This window comes from Sabethes cyaneus, chromosome 2 (genome assembly GCF_943734655.1).
Source record: "Sabethes cyaneus chromosome 2, idSabCyanKW18_F2, whole genome shotgun sequence".
NCBI classification, from domain to species: Eukaryota; Metazoa; Arthropoda; class Insecta; order Diptera; family Culicidae; genus Sabethes; species Sabethes cyaneus.
In genome coordinates, this window is record NC_071354.1 from 117,786,813 (window position 1) to 117,812,449 (window position 25,637).

The following is a 25,637-nucleotide window of genomic DNA, read 5'->3' on the forward strand; positions in this document are numbered from 1 at the left end:
GGCTAATATGCATAAAGCCATCACAAAATCCGCAGCAAAGCGGTTCAATATCGTTGATATCGTTCTTGCATTCCAAGCATTGTTTTTTCTCGATTGCGCTTCACACTTGATTTGTCGCACACGGGTGACGAACACAGGCAAGGCAGAAAACTTAATGAAGATGATGATGGAAGAATGCCTATTGTTCGAAGCGGCCGGCACTGGACAATAATCGTAGGCGAAATATCACAAATCAAAACTCGATAGACGCTTAATTCACTCTAAGTAGCTAAATAAACGATTGCGAAAAGCGGAGCACCAACTTTTGGTTTAAAACAAACGCTTTTACAACGCAAATTTCGCGATGATTTAGGAGCGATTAAAACGGTGTATACACGATCCGATTTAACGAATCAAAAAAAAAAAAAAAATTTAAAGCATATTTTTGTAACACATAATTATTAATTCAATGAGGTATATCCTACAATTTATTATTATTTGAAAATTACGGTTGAGATCTATCAAACGAAATCCAGTTATTGAAAGTCGGACGATCCATTCGAAAGTTATTCAAACTTTAATACTTAAGCACCGTATATTAAACCGTTGAAACGTGTAAAATCAAAATATATCAAACAAATGTCGATTGTAGGTTCGTTCGATATACCAGTTGTGCTTATCAGGTGTGTCTTTAAAATGTAACCCTTCACCAATTGTCTGGTCCTTCGAACCAGATTGGTTTCAAGGACTCGGAGGACGATTGTACGACACAATCAACGGCAACGCTTTCGGATACGGAAATAATCACTGGACGGTTACTTTCGGTAACCCACGCCACGTTGTATGGTAGCCATTGCTAAGGGAAGCAATTGGGCTATTGTACTATTCATCCATTATACTGCAGCGGCGCCATTGTCCTACTGAATCGACGCCATCGCAGCACTAAAGGGACGCGCAGATTGCGCAATCAGGACATCGCATCGGATCATATCAGTAGAGTCACCGGTGGTGCTCTACGGCCTGTCAGGTTAGTAAGGAGCATAGTCTATGTCCAGCCGATGGACAATTTATTTCGTGATTCTAACACCGATTCTTGTACCCTCGTGTCCACAACCTCAATTATTGCACTGGTGATCCAACTGGTGTAAATTGCATGCTTGCATGGATGCATGCTTAATCAACGTTTTTGGAGCGAAATTGAAGGCGATTTGGTGAATCGCAGATCGCATAGGAAGCTGATAGCTGGGCAACGTTCAACAATCAGTTTTCCCCGGTAAAATTACATTTTGGTATATGTCCGGCCGTTGCTGGATTTTGGATACTATCGTTAAAATAAAATTTCCTCTTCGACAACGTGACATCATTTTTTTTGGAACGGAGCCCTGAATTGCTTACTAGGCAACTCTACTGGAGACGAGCATTTGTCGTTTGTGGTTTAATCAGTCCGGCTATACTTTATCCAGGCTGATAAATTTGTTTGGAGGAATTCATTGAGGCGGTTTTGAGTTCCGGTAAAAGTGTTACATTTTCATACTGCAGCGTATTTGGTTACTATTATTTCGGTTTACAAGACTGGTCAACACGGTCCAACGGGTTGATCAGCACATCATTTTGTCGACGGTGTAGTTGTTAGTTTCTCAGGTAGGCTGACACAGTATATCTTCAGGTTTAGTTGAAAAATTTTCGGTGAAAATTTTTCAACTAAACCTGAAGATAGTGATTTTGCGGTGACTTAAAATCAAAGAATTGACACAGTATATGTCTAGCCGAGGTTAGACATTTTTCGGAGTACTACATCCAATTACCTTTTCCTGCAAATTCATACGAGTACAATCATGCCACCTGCTGCTTCAACATCTGCGAAAAAGACGCCATCTCTGAAGTCGTTACAAACTAAATTGCGAGGTCTTCAAACATCGCTTTCCAATATTTCCAAATTCGTGCAAACTGTCGATGAAAATACTACGGCTAGCCAGGTAGTAGTTCGTCTTGATCGTTTAGATGAACTATGGAAAAAAACTGGGACGTTATGAATGAGATAAAAACTCACGAGGACTACGAGGCAGAAGCAGTCTCACTCACCAAGGACAGAATAGCTTTCGAAAATCGCTACTACGAGATGAAGGCTTTCTTAGTGGAAAGGATCAAAGAGCTTCAAGATCCGGGTACACTGGAACAATCTGTCAGGGGCACCGAAACTACAATGGTAGCATCAGGGGATCACGTGTGGCTCCCGCAAATAAAATTGCAGAGTTTTGATGGCAACATCGATGAATGGCTCAGCTTTCGAGATTTGTTCACCTCGTTGATCCATCGGAAGGCAGACCTATCGGAAGTGGAAAAACTGCACTATCTTAAGGGCTGTCTAGAGGGAGAAACCAAGGCATTAATTGATCCATTGAAATTAACCAAGGGAAATTATTCGATTGCATGGGACACGTTATTGAAGCGGTATAATAATAGCAAATTGCTCAATCGAAGGCAAGTGCAAGCGCTTTTCAAATTACCCATTGTGGCAAGGGAATCAGCAACGGAACTGCATAAGTTGCTGGAAGGATTTGAGAGGGTCACTCAAACCTTGGATCAAGTTGTCGAGCTTGCCGATTATAAGGATTTATTATTGATCGAAATTCTAAGCTCTAGGCTGGATGCCTACACCCGAAGGGGGTGGGAAGAGTTGTCGTCTACTAAGGAAAGTGAAACACTCACGGATTTAACCGAGTTTCTTCACCGTAGGATACGGATACTTGAATCTATGCCTGCTAAAGGCTCAGATACGAAACCGGAACTATACTATGGTTAGTTTCAAGACGGAACCGGATAGTAACAAAAGAATGGCTTCATTGGAAGGGGCATCTGCGTCCCCACTACAAAGGGATAATACTGAAACAACCACGAAAATTGATTCAAATATTGCTGATAGGCAAGTAAGGTCAGCCAACATAGCGCAAAAACATTCGTCAAGGGTCTTGTTAGCTACTGCGGTTGTTATCATCGAGGATGAGGAAGGTATAAGTCACACGGCACGCGCTTTGCTGGACTCAGGGTCAGAATGCAACTTTGTTTCGGAAAGGTTTTGAAAGCAAATGAGCATCACCAAGGAAAGGGTTGATGTCTCTGTGGTTGGAATTGGCGTTACTTCGGCCAAGGTGAAACATATGATCCACGCCAACATTAAGTCACGGAATACTTCATTCGCTCAGGTTATGAGTTTGCTTGTATTACCAAAGGTTACAGCGAATCGGCCTACTACATCGGTGCAGGCTACGGAATGGAATATCCCACAAAGTATTAAGCTTGCGGATTCATCATTCTTTCTATCGAACTGTGTGGACTTGGTACTAGAAATTCAATCATTCTTCGGCTTTTTTCAAACTGGCAAGGCTATTTCCCTAGACGAGGGATTGCCACTTCTCACCGACTCAGTCTTTGGTTGGATAGTGTCAGGAGAAGTAACATCATTACCCAGGTCATCGCAAATCACCTGTAATGCAGCAGCATCGGGTAATTTAGAAAAGATAATGGAAAGGTTTTGGTCTTGCGAGGAAGTGGAAGACACACGGAATTATTCCCCAGAAGAAACACGCTGCGAGGAACATTTTAGGACTACTGTACAACGAGACTCAAACGGGCGATATACTGTGTCTCTACCAATAAAGAAAAACATTCTGGCACAGTTAGGTGAATCGAGGGAGTGAGCACTCAAACGATTTTTTGGATTGGAACGACGATTGGCTCGAACCGAGAATCTACGAAAACAGTACCATGATTTCATGGCAGAATATCTGGCACTTTCTCATATGCGTAAGGTTGACAACGACAGCACGACAATTAAAAGATGTTACTTGCCGCATCACCCGGTTGTGAAAGAGGATAGCACCACTACGAAGGTTCGAGTGGTCTTTGACGCCTCGTGTCAGACTTCGACTGCGCTTTCCGTTAATGATGCTCTACTGGTGGGACCGGTCATTCAACAGGATCTTCGGTCAATTATACTTCGGCGCAGGACCCGTCAAATTATGCTCGTTGCGGATGTCGAAAAAATGTTTCGACAAATAAAAATGAATCCTGCCGACGTTCCGCTTCAGAGTATTTTGTGGCGATTTCGGGAAACAGACGAGGTGGAAGCTTACGAACTAATGACGGTTACATATGGGACGAAACTCGCACCATTTCTAGCCACGCGAACGTTGAAGCAGCTTGCATTGGATGAAGCGCTTCGTTGGCCGCTAGCAGCAAAGGTGATCGAAAACGATGTATATATGGACGATGTGATTACTGGGGCAAATGACGTCGCAACAGCTATAGACTTGAGGGTCCAACTGGATCCAATGATGGAAAGCGGCGGATTTAGATTGAGGAAATGGGCCTCGAACTGTACGGCAGTATTAAAGAATATCTCGCAAGACAATTTAGCGCTACCAGCTAATGGTATAAACTGGGATCAGGATTCTACAGTAAAGGCTTTAGGTTTAACATGGCTACCGAAAACAGATTTGTTAAAATTTGGTTTCAACATCGCCTACCTATGTCCTGAAACAGCATTAACAAAACGGAAGGTTCTTTCAATTATTGCTTCATTGTTTGATCCTTTAGGGCTCTTAGGTGCAACTATTACGTTGGCCAAAATTTTCATTCAACGGCTGTGGAGTGCAAGAAACGAAAACGGACATCCATTGGAGTGGGATTCTCCTCTGCTGTTGCTGGACGCAGATTGGCAAAATTTTCATCACCAGCTCTCACTGCTAAATCATATTCGCATTCCGCGCTGTGTTATTGCGCCAAATGCAGAATCAGTCCAGATTCATTGTTTTTCTGACGTTTCGGAACGAGCGTATGGCGGTTGTCTATATGTAAGGACTATACAGGGGTTAGACAAAATGATCGGGACAGGCAAAATTTTGATGAAATTCAAACGGCCATAACTTCCACAAAATTTGACATTTTTAGATGAAACTAATTACATTCGACGGGGAAATCTTTCTAGTTTTTTTTTAAATATTTCAAGATTCGCAATAGTCAGCGGAAACTGGAGATATTCCGGGTTATATGGGGGTATGTCAAAGGCTGATTTTTTTCATCGCTTGTATCTTTTTCTGTCATGGAAATTTATTCATATTCATATTTTATCCCAAAACTAGATTTCATTTCCAGTCGATTGGTAAAATAGTAACGGAAATCCGACGAGAAACAACCAAGTTACGGCCATTTTCGTAAAATCAGTACTAGTAACATCTATTGCTCTGCCCAGTTTATGACATGACGCAAACCATGTCAATATAAACATTAAACGTTAAGATTTTATGAGCCATTAACACTGGAAGCATTCCCAGGTCCGTAGCGTGCCATGGCAACCCTGTAGCAGGTTCTAGGTACCCCGGCGGAAGTGGTCGTTTCAGGGAATATTCAAAATCATGTCAATATGGGTGTCAAACTTCAGGATTTTCAACCCTCGTAAATTTTTGATGTTGGACATCCATATTGGAATGGTTTTGGTCATGTTTTAAAATGGTCATAAAGGTAAGACATTACTGGCAGCATTTCCAGAACTGATTTCACTAAAATGGCGAGATATGGCCGTTGTTTCTCGTTGGATTTCCGTTTTTTTGACCAATCGACTGGAAATGAAATCTAGTTTTGGGATAAAATATGAAAATTAATGAATTTCCATGACAGAAAAAGATACAGGCGATTAAAAAAATCAGTTTTTGACATACCTCCAGACAACCCAGAATATCTCCGATGTCATGCTGGTTATTGCAAATTTTCGACAGGAAAACTAGAGAAAATTTCCTGTCGAATGCAATTGGTTTCATCTAAAAATGTTCAATTTTGTAAAAATTATGGCCGTTTGAATTACATCAAAATGTTGCCTGTCCCGATCATTCTGTCTAACCCAAACAAGCAGGTCACAATTAAACTTCTTACCGCCAAGTCTAATGTGGCACCACTAAAGACACAATCCTTACCGCGCTTCGAATTATGCGGCGCCAAGCTAACGGCGCAATTATGGGAGAAGATTGCGGAATCAATTGGAGCAAATTATGAAGTGCACTTTTGGACGGATTCTACGTGTGTTTTACGGTGGATTCGAGCTTCCCCGAGCACCTGGGTTACCTATATAACTAATCGGATGTCGAAAATTCAAGCTATAACGGAAAATCATATTTGGCATCATGTACCGGGATTGTGTAATCCCGCAGATTTAATACTTACATTGCCAAATTTTCATCGTACACTAAACTTTTGCGAATAACTGCATACTGCCTACGATGGAAAAATAATTGTCAAATCCCTAAGGAAAAGGTGCAGAAAGGGTTTCTAACATCGGTGGAGCTACGAGAAGCGGAATTTATCATAGTTCGGAAGGTTCAACAGGAAGTTTTCGCTGAGGATATAAAACGGTTATCAAAGGGTGAAGCCGTTTCACGCCATTCGTTACTAAGGTGGTTTAATCCAAGGATAGCGGAAAATGGTATATTACGCGTAGGTGGAAGGTTGGGTCATTCGCAAGAGCCGTCAGATGCGAAGCATCCAATGGTGTTGCCAGCGAAACATGTATTAACAGAATTGATACTCCAGCATTATCATCACAGTCTTTTGTACGCCGGACTACAATTACTATTGCCTACGGTTAGGCAACGTTTTTGGCCATTGGGCGGTCGAAATGTGGCAAGGAAAATTATACATCGGTGTCAAAGGTGCTTTCGTGCAAAACCAAGGGCTGTCAGGCAGTAAATGGGTGAACTGCCGGCAGCGCGAGTAACAGTTTCAAGACCATTTGGAAATGCGGAGTGGATTATTTTGGTCCTGTTTACATTCGAGCGGGAAGACGACAAACTGCAATAAAAACTTATGAAGCGATATTTGTTTGCATGAGCACCAAGGCGGTACACATAGAACATGTGTCCGACCTATCAACAGAACGGTTCCTACAGGCACTGCGCAGATTTTTCGCAAGACGGGGCAGGTCATCGAACATGTATTCCGACAACGGGACCAATTTTGTAGGGGCTAGGAGCCAACTACGAGAACTTTTTGCGCTGCTAAAGGATTCTCAACATCAACAAGCTGTGGCCAGGGAGTGCTCGTCGAAGGGCATTCAATGGTATTTCAACCCGCCATCAGCCCCGCGCTTTGGAGGGCTGTGGGAGGCGGCCGTTCGTTCTACAAAATACCATCTACTACGGGTCCTAGGCGGGAATCCGGTGTCAGCTGAGGAATTTGTAACGTTGTTGGTGCAGGTGGAAGCATGCCTAAACTCTAGGCCACTAACGCCAATGTCTGATGATCCGTTGGACTTGCGACCATTGACACCAGCACATTTTTTGACTGGTGAATCTCTTCAAGCCGTCCCGGAACCAGATTACAGTACTGTCCCGTTGAATCGTCTCAGCCATTGGCAATTAGTCCAGCGTCAGTTGCAAGACTTTTGGAAACGTTGGAAAACGGAATATTTGGTACAGCTTCAGAGCCGAACGAAAAATTGGGAGCTGCCAGTGAAGGTGGAAATTGGTCGACTGGTGATTATTATGGAGGCTAATCAGCCGCCAATGCGATGGAAGCTGGGACGAATCCACGAACTACATCCAGGAACAGCTGAGGTCGTCAGAGTCGTCGCAATCAAAACTGCTACAGGTTATCTCACGCGACCTGTTGAGAAACTTTCCGCAGGTTGAGAGTACAATGGAGTCGGAGTCAAGCCAGTAATCGTTCCAATGCAATAATGTCATCCAGTGCGTCGAAGAGAATACTCTAACTCCTTTTCTTTCAGAAGTCTAACTACTTGAGGGCGGGTGAAGATGTTTGGTAACTCTATATATATATATATATATATATATATATATATATATATATATATATATATATATATATATATATATATATATATATATATATATATATATATATATATATATATATATATATATATATACACATATCGAGTATTTCCGTGTGTGTGTGTGTGTGTGTGTGTGTGTGTGTGTGTGTGTGTGTGTGTGTGTGTGTGTGTGTGTGTGTGTGTGTGTGTGTGTGTGTGTGTGTGTGTGTGTGTGTGTGTGTGTGTGTGTGTGTGTGTGTGTGTGTGTGTGTGTGTGTGTGTGTGTGTGTGTGTGTGTGTGTGTGTGTGTGTGTGTGTGTGTGTGTGTGTGTGTGTGTGTGTGTGTGTGTGTGTGTGTGTGTGTGTGTGTGTGTGTGTGTGTGACGCTTTCAATCTCATTCACTTTTCTCGGAGATGGCTGGACCGATTTTAATGTTCTTAGTGTCAAATGAAAGGTCTAGGTGTCCCATAGGTTGCTACTGCATTTCATACTGATCGGACTTTTGGTTCAAATGTTATGTATAAAAATACGAAAAATATGGGGCTTCATTATCTCATAGGTCCCTTAACCGATTTGAACCAAATTGATTTGGTACTTTGTAAGAACAAAGTACTTTGTAAGAACAAAAAGTAAAGTGTCCAAAGGTATTTAAGAGTCACTAATAATGTAATGTATATACTGGACACTATCACTTATTTTTCTTACAAAATATTTTGTGGGGGGGGGGGCTCTGTAGCAAGGTTACCGAGTCTGCTTTGACAAGCGAATGGTCATGGGTTCGAATCTTAGTAGAATCAGGCTATTCGATGTCAAAGTGACTTTAGCATGGGTTTATTCTCTGGCCCCTCATCACCCTTCCTTCATGCTGAGTTATACATTATCCCGAAGACGCTTCTTATGGTTAGTATACTGGTATGAGCATCTAATGAGGAAATGGTTTTGAACCTCAGGAGGACTCACCAGTGCTAACTATAACGAGACGAAACAGGTTTGGTATAGTAGGACATGCATCGAAGCATGAGTAAAACCCTCAACACATAAGCTCGCATAAAAAAAATATAAGCTTATCGTTTACTCAATAACGATAAAACACAGAAATGCAGTGCAGAATACAGCATACACCCGGGCAACATTTCAATAGATCAATAATGTTGTGGTCAAAGTGATAAAAAAAAAAGTGATAGTGTCCAGTATATACATTACATTATTAGTTCAATAGTTCTTACGTTGCACGAAGATAAGAAAGTGAAAGTATTTAAGAGTCATTCTAGTTCTTACGTTAGCACGACTACGTTATTGAAGTTAAAACATATTTTTGTAACATATAAGCATTAATTCAATGTAAAACGTCAAACGATTTAATATTATTTGTAAATTACTATTGAGATCTATCAAACGAAACCGAGTTATTGAAAATCGGACGGTTCATTCAAAAGTTATTCAAACTTTAACACTTAAGCACCGTATATTAAACCGTTAAAACGTGTAAAATCAAAACATATCAATCAAATGTTGATTGTATTCAATGTGTGTGATGTATGTGTGTATGTTTTTTTTAAAGTGAGGAAGCGCTCTATGCCTGGCACACCAATGATGGTAATCATCATGGGGCACGGTGTGGGACTCTGACCCACTAAAAACCTCACTGCTCCTGGCTCGAAAACCCCCGGGGCCCCTAAAAGGCGACTGCTTCGGGGAGAGGCTGTGCTTATGCACTGCTCCAATAACGGCGCACCTGCTACCCATCGAGACGTGTGCAGCGTCAGTGCCCAGTACGGGTAACATTGACCACCGGTGGCCGCGACGGTTACCATTGACCGAAGCTGCGCGACAGCGAAAGTTTTACCTTTCTGTACGGCTGTAAGGTTTAGTTCTATGCCAGGCTCAGGGGCACGCGCAAATGTTTGCACATGGAAAATAACAAACATTCTACGTCGAACGTGCGATGGGAGTTAGCTTAGTACATGTGTGAGAAGTTTCGCGCGCCAACTGAAACTCTCATAGAACTTAAGTTCCGCTCTACTCTCTCTTTGTTTTTCTCAGCAGCTGCTCTAGTACTTCTTGCTACGAGCAGTTAAAAGCTGTTATAAATACAGGCGGCAACGCCACGAGCGGGGGGAGAATGATAATTTAAAATCTCAAGTGAAAAGTGGATCCCCCGGTGGGGGTTCAGATTCGGGTTCTGTTCGTGTGGAAAATGTAGAGTTGAAAAGTTAAGCTATATATGAGTTTATTAGTGTTTTAAGCCAGGGAGATTCATGTTACGGAAGATGAAAGGAATTAGTTCTTTTAGTATAGAGTTTAGTGTGATATAGGACGTCTGCGTTAAGTATAATAAGGGTGGTTCGTTAGGGAATTAAGTTAGAGTGTTAATGTAGTTCAAGCTAACATTAATAAAGCATCAAACAAGGGATTGTAACGGAGTTTAATTTAGTTGAAGCTACATACAGCTACACGTGAACCGATTTGGGAGCGCCTGCCGTCATAACGTGCACCCTATCACGGCCACCCTCGCGGGATATTGCTACCCGTCGAGACGTGTACTGATTGGGAAGTGCTCTTCACCATAACTCGCACTCCGTCACAGCTACCCTCGCAGGGTTTCTCATTAATGATGGATGTTTTCACCCATCGAGACGTGTACCGATTGGAAAGTGCCTACGTTCATAACGTGCACCCCGTCACGGCCACCCTCGTGGTGCTTTGCTCCCTTCGAGACGTGTACTGATTGGTAAGTGCACTCCATCACGACGCGCACTCCGTCACAGCTACTCTCGCAGGGATCTCCGCCAGTTATGAACATTTGTAAAAATGGGTACCGGGATCATTTAGGGTACAAAGCCCATCCCCACACATGAGTCCGGTCAAGGGTCTTACCGCGCCCAGAATCGCGTTGCTTTGGATTAAGATGTCATTTGCGGCCCAAGGACGTTTGTTCGATTGGCTGCATCGCCATCATTATCCACCCCGACTGGATGTTAGCACTGCTGGATTTCTGACGATAGCTGGTGCCGCTGGAATGCTGTTCAGCTCTCCTTGTTCGCTGCAGATCGGACAAGATGTGTGTTATCACCCTGTAGGCAATATTCCATATGTTCTCATCTCTACACATTTCCCTGACAATATTATCTACGTTAAGAGATGGCAGCTCGCGTCGCGCAGACTCAAATCTTGGGCAGACGAAAACTACATGCTCTGAAGTTTCCTCTTCATTATTACACTCGGGACATAGGGGGGACCTTGCATGCCCGAACCGATAGGAATTGCGTCAGATAGAAGTTCATTTCTCCGTGCTTCCTGTTAACCCAACTGACCAAGTTCGGTATCAGCCTGTGTGTCTATCTTCCATTCGTAGCAGTGTTCCACTCTTGTTGCCACTTGGCTATCGACTCCGCTCTCATCCGTTTACGTATTCCTCTAGTACCTTTCCGCCTATAACATTCACTGTCTTCGGCCAACGTAATGCAAATAGGGATCATTCCGGCGATAACACAAGCTGCTTCCGACGAGATGGTTCGGTAGGCAGTAGCAACTCGTATGGCTATCAACCGAAAGGTACGGTTCAGCTTTGTCCTATTCCGGTGGGTTTCCAGCGCTGCGTTCCATGCTGAACCCGCGTATCTCAGGATTGAGCAGGATACGCTAGCCAGAAGACGCCTCTTGCTGCTGCTTGGACCAGCACTGTTCGGCAGGATTCTGGAAATCGCGTTGAAGGCCATGGCAGCCTTATTACAGGCATAGTCGACGTGGCTGTTGAAATTCAGCCGATCGTCGGCCATCACACCCAAGTATTTCAGCGCACACTTAGAGGCTATAGTGTGCTCACCAACGTTGAGTTCCAACCGCTGCACCGCTCTACAGTTGCTAAAAAATAGTACCTCTGTTTTGTGGTGGGCTATTTGCAACTTTACTCCTTTCATCCAGGTTTCGATCGCGTCTATTGTCTGGGATGCCAGCATTTCAACCTCCTCCAAAGTCTCGCCTATTGCCGTCGTTACGATATCGTCCGCGAAACCGACGATTTCCACACCTCTAGGCAGTTTCAGTGTTAGTACGCCGTTGTGCATAGCATTCCAGAGCGATGGGCCGAGAAGTGAGCTTTTTGGAACCCCCGCGGTAACCCTGAACGCCTTCTGGCCGATGTTCGTTTCATAAACCAGAAAGTGGTTCTGTAAATAGCTATTAAGGATCCTACACAGATAGGCAGGGACCCTCATTGCGTACAGCGCTGCAGCGATAGCTTGCCAACTGACGCTATTGAAAGCGTTCTTAACGTCAATTGTGATTACGGCGCAGTGTCGATTTCCTCTTCTTTGCTGCTTAGTTGCCTTCCCAGCTTTTTCGATCACTGTACGTATGGCGTCTACCGTACACTTTCCTTTCCTTTCGCGTCAACCTCCCCAACTTCACCGTATGGACAAGGTGGCCAGATCGTTGTATCGTGCTCCGGGAAAAGCACTTCAATGATGATCTTTAGCCTCTCTGTACACGTTTCTGTGGGCGTCGTCGGACCTCTTATCTTTGCCATTGCAACTCGATATGCGTCACCCCAGGGGTTAGCTTCGGCATCTCGACAAAGTTCCTTAAAGCAGTTGGATTTGCTTTGAATTATTGCCCGTTTCAGTGCTGCCTTGGCCACCCGGTGCACTATTCTCCGTGCTTCTCTCTCAGAGGTGTTCTTTGCCCGTTGAAAGCTTCTTCTGGTCCTAAGGCATTCAGCACGAAGTTCCCCGAGTGCGTCATTCCACCAGTAAGCACGTGCCCGTCTGTTTCTAGGCTCCCGTTTTCTAGGCATTGTTACATCGCATGCTTTTGCTAGCGTTTCTGTCAGTTCATCCGCTGTCAGGTCCAGGGAGTCACTATCGACACGTAGAGCCTCGACAAAAAGTTCTCTGTCAAATACTTTCGTTTTCCACTTCCGTCCACAGTCCCTAATTCTTCGTGGTACCACGGGATTCTTGCGACCAATGGTATATCGAATCGCCTGGTGGTCGCTGTACGTGAAGTCCTCACTGACTCTCCAGTTCATGCTTACTGCTAGCGGCGGGCTGCAGAAAGTAACATCGATAATGGATTCACGGCCATTCCTTCTAAATGTGCTAGTGTTACCTACGTTACACTGTGTAACTTCTAGCTTCGTTAGAGCTTCTAGCAAACTGTACCCTCTTGCGTTTGTACATCTGCTTCCCCATTCCGCAACCCAGGCATGGGGAAGTCACCTCCGATGATGATCGGCCTCCGTCCGATAAGCTCTTCAGTTAGCTCATTTAGCATATAATGAAACTGATCCATAGTCCATCTTGGTGGAGCGTAACAGCTGCATATATAGATTCCATTGACTGTGGCAATCACGAACCCCTCATGCGATCTGACTATTACCTCCTGGATCGGGAATCTTTTCATTACGTGAATTGCAGCCGTAGCTGCTTTGTCCGCCACTCAGTTACCGTTATCGGGAGGAACACGATATGGCTCCGCAATAATTGCAACATCGCACTTTGCTTCTGTCGTCGACTGCCACAGCAGTTGCTGCGCAGTGTCACAATGATTGAGGTTGATTTGGACTACCTCTATCATTTCTGGCACGCCGCCGGCATCTTAAACTCTGGGTATCTGAACCCTCCCGTCGCGTGGTCTTTTTCTGTTTTGCAGAGCAAACACCTTGGTGGGTTTTTGCAATTCAGAGCAAAGTGTCCCTCTTGACCGCATTTCCTGCATAGCTTGGATCTATCAGGTCCATCGCAGCTGCTCGCCAAGTGGCCAAAGCCCATGCATTTGAAGCATCTCTCCGTTTCTTTACTCGGGCGAGGAATGGCTTTGAGTGGGCACACAGACCATCCCACTTTCACTTTACTCAGCTTCAGAACCCTTTCAGCTGCCATCACCAAGAGTCGTATCGTTGCCGTCTGCGTGCGGCCATACGCTTCCTTTAATCGGATTGCCATTGGTACACCCTGAAGGTCACATTTTTCCATCAGAACCTTCCTTAGCTCTTCTTCTGTTGTGACCTCGTCTAAGTTCCTACATAAGACTACTGACTCCTGAGACAAGGCTCTCACGTTCGCCTCTTCGCCGAGAGCCTTTTCAATGAGCTCTTTGAAGGCTGTACTCTTGACCGTAGGGTCTTTCTTTAATTCGAACAGCATTTCACCGTTCTGAGTGCGCCTAGTCTTCATCACCTTCTCCCCAAGCTCCTTCAGGTCAGGGTCGGCTCTTACTTTCCGGAGGATGTCGGCATATGTCAATTTACCCGTTGCACCAACGATTAGGGCATCGCCTCTTTTTTTCTCACGACGCTTCTCCTTTTCCTTTTCCTTTCGCTCTTTTTCTTTCGCTTTTTTCTCCATCTCTTTCTTTTTTCTCTTTTCGACGGTCTGCCAGTCGCTGTCCTCCTTCTCTTCTGCTGGGTTTTCGGGTTCGTCAAAGTCTTCCTGTACGTTATCTCCCTCCTGGTCGTCCTTACGTTTCTTGTCCGGTGGGGATTCCTTGTCCCCTGGTGAGTCACGATCTCGTTTCTCGGTACGCAAGTTACGAAATGCCCGAGGTGTAACCTGTACTCCGACCTCTACAATCTCGGCTTGTTCTGACAGCGCTAATTGAGTAGTTGCGGCTCTGTTGATCAGCGCTAAGTACTCCATTTTGGCGGCATTCAGTACAGTTTGAATACCAATTACTTGCTGCTTAATCTCATTGTGGACGTTACTTCTCGCTTTAACGAACTCGTAGAAGTTAGTGACCCTATCCATAGCCTGTGCCTGGAAGTCGTCTACTAGACTTCGGTGTAAGCATCTCGGTAAAGTCGCTACCGTTTATGTGTGCTTCTTGCTGCTCAGCAGTAACACTGCTGTTGTTGAACATTGTTGACACCGCATGTTCCAACACTGGCGATCGCAATAATTTTCCGCTTTTTGCAAACACATTTGCATTACTGTCAGTCGTGTCCATCTCACCTTCGTCGTCATCTCTCTGATAGTGTCGATTGTTTTCCATATCGTTGGGTCCCCCCTTCGGGCCCCTATCCCCACTCGTTATACATAGTCGCCTGAATGTGATCCCATGGTTGTCTATGCAACCAGGGAGGCCATGCTAGGGTTGACAAGGTCCTTTATGGGAAACCATGTTCAGAGCCAGATCGGCGCAATCAGGAATGTTTCAACTGATCCTAGTACTACCAAATCACCACTTTGGAAACGAGTTTTGAACGTACCCGAAGGCCTGCCAAGGTTTTTCCGGGACTGAGGCAACCAAGCCATTAACCACCTCGCCATTTCAGGGAGGTATCACCCTTTCTTACTCAGAGAGTAGAATGGCTCAGAAGCCAGCTTCTTAGCGTCAAATCCAGTAACCAATATACCATAATTAGGATCGTACTGGCGTTAATCCTAATCTGCTCTCCGTACGTAATTGATTAACGTCACAAGCACCATCAGGACGGGGCAAGACACTTATAGCAGTGTAAGATCGCATTGACAAGCTGGTTTCGGAATTCTGTGCCAGTTTTTAGGAGACTCGCCCCACCACACCCATCCAGCTCACCGGGTGGATCAACCGTTAACACAATGGCGCTGGATGGGGTTCCCATTCCCCTACCATTGATATATATGTGTATGTATGTATGTATGTATGTATGCCATGGATAATAGCTATTAAAACCATCCTCCTTTGGGGGCTTTGGACCCTCTGCTCAGGTTCTCGGTATTTCCAGGTTCATCGAACATGCTTCTACCGAGATCCGTCATTTGCAGGCGGAGAGTTTACACTCAGCCTTCGCATGAGGGGTCCCCTTCTCTGTCCGCATACGACCCTAGTTTCCACCGGTTGTCCGATTTCCACTAAGGAGCGTATCCTGGATGGTACCACGAGGAGGTAGAGATAGGAGTTGCTAAATAAGAGGCTGTGGAACTTCGTGATAGTTCTGGAGCGCATTATTCAACCATTTACCAACCATGTATGTATGTATGTGTGTATGTATGTATGTATGTATGTATGTATGTATGTATGTATGTATGCATTATGCATGTATGTATGTATGTATGTATGTATGTATGTATGTATGTGTATGTATGTATGTATGTACGTATGTATGTATGTATGTATGTATGTATGTATGTATGTATGTGTGTATGTATGTATGTATGTATGTATGTATGTATGTATGTATGTATGTATGTATGTATGTATGTATGTATGTATGTATGTATGTATGTATGTATGTATGTATGTATGTATGTATGTATCTATGTATGTATGTATGTATGTATCTATGTATGTATGTATGTATGTATCTATGTATGTATGTATGTATGTATGTATGTATTTTTTTTTTAACGAGTAGGGAAATCTGCTATCAGACACCTGAGAAGACAGCTCAGGGAGTGGGGTTTGGTATCCCGTAAAGATCGTGAAGATCCAGACCCACTAAAACCCTACTCGAGTCTCCAGCCTCAATCCCCCCTGGAACCACCTTATCGGTATTACTTCAGGGAGGGGCTATTGTGCTTAACGCACGCTCTTAGATAACTACTGGACTATGGTAGTTAGGCTGTTTATTCGCCGTTGATCGGCTTTCCAGCGGTTTTGTAGCTCAAGTACGATCTGGGTAGCAGCCGCATTGACCGCACCCCAGACGTCCGAGCTAGAACACATCCTTTGGACTAAGTTATCCGGAGTAGTGTCCTGTCCGCTAACTGCCATCATGTTGCTTCTCACGCCCGCGAAACGAGGGCATATGACGAAAGCATGTTCTGCAGTTTCCTCAACGTCCGCGCATTCGGGACACTCGGGGGACTCCGCATGCCCAAATTTGTGCAGATACTATCTAAAACAACCATGCCCTGACAGAATCTGTGTCAGGTGGAAGTTGACTTCGCCATGACGCCTGTTGACCCATCCGGATAGTTCCGGGATAAGTCTATGTGTCCGCCGGCCTTTTGTGGAATCAGACCATGCCCGCTGCCATGTGATCATCGAGGCCGATCTTGTGGTACTCCGTATGCCTCTAGTTCCACGTTGGTTGAAGCACTCTACGTCCTCGCTGATGATGATACCAATAGGCATCATACCCGCTAAGACGCAGATTGCGTCATGTGAAACTGTGCGGTACGCACACGCCACTCTTAAGCACATGAGACGATAGGTGCTTTCCAGCTTGGCTAGATAGCTTTTGGTACCTAACGCCGATGACCACACCGGCCCGCCATACCTGAGTATGGACTGGACCACGTTGGCTAAAAGCCTTCGCTTGCTGCCATATTATTATTATTATTATTTATTATTATTATTTATTATTTCTTTCATCTGACCTCTAAGGCCTCAATGAAAATTGGAGGTGGGGAAAAGCCCACCTGAGGTCGACCCTCAAGTGCGCGTAAAAACCCCACCATCTTTTGTCATTGCTACAAAGACGTTACAATATTCAGTCTTACAAACTATGTACATTACAATAACTAACATTTAACAAATTTAAATAACATATTTTGAACTAAGAAACGCACATTACAACATTTGTTTAAGTCTGTTTTTAAAACTAACATTCGATAAATTAAAGTCAAACAGTTCAAAGGCATTATTGAAGACGTCACACATTCCCCTAACGGGTTCGTTTTGACCGTATTCGGTGCGGTGGAAAGTAAGGCGCAGAAAATCTCGTGACCTTAAGGTTCTGAAGGGCACATTTATATTAACTTGGGAGAGAATATTTGGGGCGTCTATTTCACCGGTTAATAGCTTTCCCACGAAAACGGCTTTGAAGATATTCCGTCTCTTTTCCAGTGTGTCGATCCCCAGTAGTCGACAACGGTCAGCATAAGATGGCAAGTGGTTTGGATTCTGCCACGGCAGAGACCTAAGAGCATAGCGTAAAAACCTAGCTTGAACTGCTTCAAGCCGGTTGATCCAAATTTCGGTATACGGACTCCAAATTACTGCTGAGCTCTCCAAAATGGAGCGGACTAGAGAAAAATATAACGAACGTAAGCAAAACGGGTCAGTGAACTCTCTGGCGATTCTCATTATAAAGCCAAGGTTTCTATTCGCGTGAGCTATGATGTGTGAATAATGATGCTTGAAGGAGAATTGTGAGTCAAGTAGTATACCAAGATCTCTGATTACTGATACTCTTTCGAGTAGTTCTCCAGGTGCCATATAGTTCCACAGAAATGGACTTTTCTTGCGCGTAAAAGTAATCACAAAACATTTTGATATACTGAGGGACAGTAGATTCCGTAAGCACCAGTTACAAAAACAGTCCAAGAACCGTTGCAGCTCAATGCAGTCCGCTACAGTTCGCACAACAAGGAACAGTTTTAAATCATCAGCATATATAAGTTTACAGCCGGATGGGATACCGAAGCAGACATCGTTGAAATATAAGGAAAACAGTAGCGGTCCTAGATTGCTCCCCTGAGGAACACCGGACAAGCTAGCGAAGCTGTATGACTCAATGCATCCCAATTTGACACTTAGTGAACGGTCAACTAGGTAAGATTTCAACCAATCAGTAAACTGAATTGAAGCTCCTAGACGTTCAATTTTAGCTAACAGTATTGAATGATCAACGCGATCGAACGCAGCCTTCAAATCGGTGTAGATAGTGTCTACTTGCGCACCACTTTCTATGTTTCTAATGCAGTGGGATGTAAACTGAAGTAAGTTTGTCGTTGTCGATCTACCAGGGTAGAAACCATGCTGATCCGTGGAGATATAAGACTTAAATTCACGTAAAAGGACATTGCCAACTAAAATCTCAAACAATTTTGATCCAGCAGACAGCGATGTTATTCCTCGATAGCTAGCTATGTCGTGCTTATTTCCTTTTTTAAACACGGGAAACATCACTGATTTTTTCCAGCAGTCAGGAAATATTCCTTGCGACAAAGATTTGTTGAATATCATTCTCAGTGGGATACAAAGCGCCGTTGCACATCTTTTTAGGATAATGGCGGGAAGGCCGTCTGGACCAGCTGATGTAGAGGGTTTTAATTTTTTAATAGCATCCAGTACATCTTCGTCAGTAAAACTGAAGCTACTCAAGTTTATCATATTTCTGGGGACGTCACAAAGCGCATTTTCCACCTATATCGAGCTAGCCGTAGACTGGTTGAACACACTCGAAAAATGTTTCGCAAACAAAGCGCAGATGCCTTCAACTGTATTTGAATTTTCATTTCCTAAAAACATTCTGGTAGGAAGACCACTTTCTTTGCATTTACTGTTCACAAATGACCAAAACCGTTTTGGATTTTGTCTAAGTTCTGACTGCGTACGTATTACATGCCTAGAGTAGAGAAAGCGGTTGTATACTTTGTAATTATTGCTTGCTGTGGTAAACACAAGTTTTGTCATTGGATTTCGTCGCCTGGAGTAATTTCGTAACGCAGCTGCCCTAATACGTTTTAAATCACGAAGTCGCCGGTTGGACCATGGAGGCTTTGGCCGAGGACGTGGTGATGGAACAAAATTAGTGAATAATTGTTTCAACGTCAGCGAAAATAATTCTACAGTAGTATCAATGTCAGCTGCCTGGCTTAACAAGGTTTCCCAGTTGATTGTAAGTAGAGAATTCTGAAGCTCGACAAAGTCTGTTTTAGAAAAATTAAATTCCCTAGATTCAGCTAACTCTTCAAAGCGAGCTTGTATAGTGCATGCTAATTTAACTAAGAGCGGAGGGTGATGCAGGTCGATATTAACTAACGGCTCGCACGCTTCGGCAATATCGCAATTCAGTGACGCTTCTTCATTTACGAACACGAGGTCCAGGGTACGATTTCGCCTGTTGGTGACCGTGCATATTTGTGTCATGTTGAGTAATGACATCCCATCTAATAACGCCACACTGGATCTACTGAAACTGGATTCAGAAGGATCGGCAAAAACACGTCCGGAATGACTTGTATTCCAAACCAGGCCTGGTTGGTTATAGTCTCCGAATAACAAATGAGTAGTATGAGATTTTAAAGAGTTCGTTACAGCAAGCATTGTATCTATATGCTTTTGAATAGCTATAGCGTTGTCCGCGATGTTTGGGGGAATGTAAACAGCACCTACACAGACATTAGTGTCATGTGTACTGATGTCAACCCATAATTGTTCAAAGTCACATGTGATCTTTCGATTGAGTCTTGATTCTAATCGGTTTGATACAGCAATGAGGACGCCTCCTCCTCGAGATTTACCTGAGCTATCTGAGTCACGATCATTGCGATATGTCGTGTACCTTGATTCAAACAATTGAAGTGAGTTGATTTCGTCGTTTAGCCAGGTTTCGGTGAGAACAAAGACATCGTAATCAGCGCCTGAGACAGCAATAAACAGTTCGTCAATTTTTGTACGCAATCCCCTCACATTCTGATAGTAGAATTCCAGATGACCGTGCCGGTACACATCAATGAAGCTATTGTGTTCACTACTCCGTTCCATGTTGGCATTCGAATCCGCAGCTGCGGACGAGTTGGCGACAAACAATGGTCGTTCGGCATTGGACTGAAAGTTTGCTTCATTTAAAAGGGGTGCAGAATCCAGCCTAGCTTCAACAGGGCATATACTGTGCAAATTATTACCTGACCGAGCAGGAAATCCATCAGGCACATCGTATTGATACATCCGTGGGTTATCTAACGTGGTACAGGGGACCTTGTATACATTAAAATCATCAACGTCACAGTCAATGACAGGCATGTCGCAATCGATATTAATCAGGTGCTCATTACGCAAAGTATTTTCCACTAAATCATCACAGATCTCGACTCGTTCAAGTGGGTTAACTGGAAGGGGGGCCAGCTGGCCCCCCGATCCCTCCGGCGGTAGACTAACTTCGGCTAAGGAATAACCGGTGAAGATACCATAGGCGTTACTGTTATTACTCCACGGCCGTTTTTTGACCCATAACCCTCAAATTCTCTAAAGAAAATTCCGGCGGGCCATGTACTTGGTGATAGAGCGGCCGTTTTGAGCTTTGGATCGACACCCACTTTGTAGGAGATAAATCGCAGCGAGTTCATGTCGACATCTTTTTTCACCAATTTAACAACTTCAGGTGGGTCGTCGCACTGTAAGCATTCCTTTACCATGTCATGGACGTTCTGAACCGGTACGTCGGGGTGAATTCTGGATAAGTAAATCCAGAATTTTTTTTCCGCTAAAGAAACAGTGGCAACTGTCGTCGACAAATTGGCATTCGTTCCAACAATGATGTCCCGGTTGGAAATAAACTGGTCTTCTCTACGGCGCTTAGGTGCCGGACGGTGGATAGACGGCCAGTTGTTTTGAGGAGCACGCGGCGTTATATCAGTTTTCGAGGCTACCGGATAAGCGGATTTCATTCCGTCCTTACGAATCACTTCCTTCAATTCATTGATGGCGGCAGTTTGTTGTGTAACTAATTCGGCAATAGTGTTACCAAGTGCAGCAATTGTAGGGTGAAAAGTAGCCCATTTCAATAGCTTTAGACAACCGTCGCAAAACCAGAGAACATTATCGGTGTGGGATTTTACTTTAGTAAACAACTGGCTGCTTAGGCCAGCGCACTTAAAGTGAGCCACCGTTTCGCAAAAGCCCTGGCATTTAATATAGTCGGATTCTTTTGTCGACTTGGCGCACTTATCACAAACATGCTCCATTGTTGTTGGTGAGGTAGACAATGTAAGCGATGCGTAGCACAAAAATCACTCTGTTTCACCGATTAATGTACTTTTCTGAACTGAATTTCACTTTGACACAGCACAGCAGAAGTTTATTAAGCGGATCACGAAGAATTAGTGCCAAAAAATTAACAAAATAACGAATAAAACATAGAAAAAATATTCTGATCAGAAATCACGTAAACAAACAGCAAACAGTGTTGCCAGTTGCTATATACCGCAGAGCTATTAGACATCATACGAGACAATGCAGAAATAGCTGTGGAAGCCTTCTTGCAGGCATAGTCGACGTGGCTCCCGAACTTGAGCTTGTCGTCGACCATGACCCCAAGGAGTTTTAAGAACCGCGTTGACGAAATAGTGCAGTCCCCGACACTGATATTTGCTTGCTGCACCGACTTGCGGTTGTTCACCACGATAACCTCCGTTTTATGATGCGCTAGGTCCTGTTTCCTGGATCGCATCCAATCTTCAACAATACTTATAGAGTGGGCAGCCGTCAACTCAACCTCTCTGTTAGATTCACCGTAGACTTCCAAGGTGATATCGTCCGCAAAGCCGACAATCGGCACCCCTACCGGAAACTTTAGCTTCAACACCTCGTCATACATGACGTTCCACAACACCGGGCCCAGTATGGAACCTTGCGGAACCCCTGAGGTGATTGGAACGCATTTCTGACCCTCCTCCGTGTTGTAGCATAGCACACGATTCTGAAAATAATTTTCCAGAATTCTGTACAGCGACACCGGCACTTGGACGTTCCGAAGCGAGCTGGCTATGGAGTCCCAGCTAGCGCTATTAAACGCATTTCTCAAGTCGAGCGTGACAACTGCGCGAATACCTGTCCTCTTGGGCTGGATTGCCACCTCGGCTGTCTTAGTGACAGACAAGATGGCATCCACCGTAGATTTGCCTTTCCGGAAGCCGAATTGGTTCCTTGACAGACCGTTTGTACCCTCCGTGTACTGTACGAGTCTGTTAAGGATAACCCTCTCCAGCACCTTGCCGGCAGTATCGAGTAGACAGATCGGCCTATATGACGAGGGGACACCCGGAGGTTTTCCCGGCTTCGGCAATAGGACCAGGTTCTGTCGCTTCCATCTGTCCGGGAAGTGGCCAGCTTCCAGGCATCTATTCATTACTGCCCCGAATAATTCGGGAGCCTCTAAAATAGCCGCTTTAATGGCCATATTCGGGATACCGTCTGGCACCGGTGCCTTGCTCACCTTTAGGGATTTAACGATATCGATGAGTTCCTCGTTCGTAACCGTCACTTCCTCCCCGACCTCCAAACCGCCGTCGCCCACGTTACTTTGGATGTTCGGCTGGGAGGCCGACCATCCTACGCTATGGTCTGAGATACTGGAACGTCGGCCGTGGGACGACTCAGCGGCCTGGGGCCAGGGCCTTGGCTCGTGGCGCGGAAAGAGGCCCTCGATGATCCGCTTCAGCTTATCTGGCGATTGCTCTGAGGGCGCCATCACACCCTTGGTCTTTGCCATTACGACTCTGTAGGCATCACCCCACGGGTTCGCATTGGCACTAGCACATAACCTTTCAAAGCAGTCTCGTTTACTAGCTTTTATCCCGCTCTTAAGCGCTGTGCGTGCAGCAACAAGTGCTACTCGACATTCAGCCCTGCCTTCATCCGAACGAGCTCTTTGCATAATTCTCCTCGCACGAAAGCACGCTCCGCGGAGTTCCGCAATTTCATCTGTCCACCAGTAAGCCGGTGACCTGCCATACCTAGGACGACCTTTCCTCTCTTTTTCCCCTTTTTTTCTCTCCGGATCGCTTCCACAAATACTTCGGGATCGAAGTATGATGTCTTCCATCCACGGGTGGTTGGAGTGTTGGCCCTACTCGCCGCCTGCCGCCTTATTATCTGACCGACACCATAGCGGACCGCCTGGTGGTCACTGTGAGTGTAGCCATTATCTACCCTCCAGTCTCCTATCAGACCAGCACTGCCGAAAGTCACGTCGATGATAGACTCCGCACCGTTCCTACTGAAGGTACTTGTGTTGCCGACGTTGGCCAGATCTACGTTAAGCTTTGCCAGAGCTTCAAGCAGAATCCGACCCCTATGGTTCGTGCGACGACTTCCCCACTCTACCGCCTAAGCGTTAAAGTCACCCGCCACAACCACCGGCCTTAAACCAGTCAGCACAACTGATACTCGGTCTACCATCCGCGTAAACTGCTCGATAGACCAACTCGGCGGAGCATAACAACTGCAGTAGAACACTCCACCCACTTTGGCAACCGCAAATCCCTCGTCTGCAGTTGACACAACCTCCTGAACCGGGAACCTGCTTGTTGTCCATATAGCCGCCGTCGCAGACCTATCCGAGACCCAGTTACCGTTTCCGGCAGGGACGCGATATGGATCCGAGACTATGGCAATGTCCATTGCTGACTCAGAAACTGCTTGGTGTAACAGCTGCTGAGCCGTGCTGCAGTGGTTTAGGTTGAGTTGTGTCACTTGCACTATGAACGTGGCTTAGTCGCCGGCACACCGGCCGGGCACCTTGGACCTCCCGTTACGTGCTTTGCGTCCCGTTTACCGGTACAGATCAGGCACTTAGGAGGCTCCGCGCAGTCCTTTGCTTTATGGCCAGCACTGCCACATCTCCTGCACAACTGGCTCCTATCTGGCCCCTTGCAGTTCCAGGCTTTATGTCCGTGCTCGAAACACCGGAAGCAAGCTTCCGACTGCTTGGACACGCTCAGTGGGCATACCGACCACCCCACTTTTAGCCTAGCAGCTTTCAGGGCTTTGTTTCCGTCAGTCAGCGGAAGTCGTATGGTGGCTACCTGGGTCCCGGCCGGACCCTTGCGTAGGCGAACCGCCTCGGTTGCCACCACCACTCCACTTTGCTCTTTGAGAGCTTGTACGACCTCACGCACTTCGGTGATCTCGTCCAGGTTCTTAAGCTGGAGAGTCACTTCTGGTGTGAGAGCACGTACCTTCACTCCGTCCCCGAGCACTCCTTCCGCTATGGGCTTGTATGCGGAACTCTTCTTTGTGGCGTCCTTCTTTAACTCGAGGATCATATCGCCCGTGCGTGAGCGGCGGATGCTCCGTACGTCCGCGCCCAGATCCTTGAGTAGGGCGTCTCCTCTCATGGCCTTCAGAACCTCCGAGTATTTCGACCCGTCGGTTTTCAGGATAAGAGCGTCGCCCTTCTTCGCTCGCTTTCTTGCCGGTTTAGGTGGAGCAGTTTTTTTACTAGAGCCTCCTCCGCCTTTTCTCTTGGCCCTAACCTCGGTCCACGGGCCACCTGTCTTGGAGCTTCCCGCTGGTTCATCGGTTAGCTCTGCCAACCCGCTAGCCTGAGGGCTTTTACCGATCAGGCGTTTTTTCGGTCCGCCAGGGGTGCTATCCCCGGGGACTGTCTCGGGCGCTTGGCGGATGCCTTACCGCTGCTGGTAGCGCTTTCCGTAGCCTCCTGGGCCGCGTTACGACACTCCGTCAACGGGCAAGCGTCCGTTTGTACTGCCTTCGACGCCTTCACGGTCACCTTCTTAGCCTCTCCTGCACGCGCCACGAGGTCGTTGTGCGTTTTGGTCGCTGCATTCAAGGTTCTCCGAAGCATGAGCAAGCTCTGCTTCAGGTCCTTGGAGAAATTGCCGCGACCTGACGTAAACTCGATTATTACATCGAGCTGCTGTGACGCTGCTACCACTTTAGGTACAGCGTCTCTATTTTTCTCCATCGCCCTGATAAGCGCTGGGCCGTTCATCGCTGTGTCCGGCGTGGTAGGCATACCGCTGCCTTTGCCACCCACACTAGCGCTCCTAGTTGCATCCTTCTCCACCCTTGGTGGAGAACGCTGGATGCCTCCTCTAGCGAACGGGTTTTCCACCGTATCCACACTTGTTGTATTTTTGATTTTGTCTTCCATAAGAATCCCACGAGTTGAGGGGAAAGAAAAGTCCGCCACATCCGAGCCCCTCATGATGCGGTAAGGGCTGATTACTGTGGAGGGCGCTCTGGTACTCCACAGGCTCCGTTTGAGGCTGAGTATTTATAGAACCCCCCCACCATTCATCCCTCGGCACGGGTCGCATGACACCTTGGATTAGGGGTTTATTCATTCATGTTTTTACTTTTAGCCATGGATAATAGCTATTAAAACCATCCTCCTTTGGGGGCTTTGGACCCTCTGCTTAGGTTCACGGTATTTTCAGG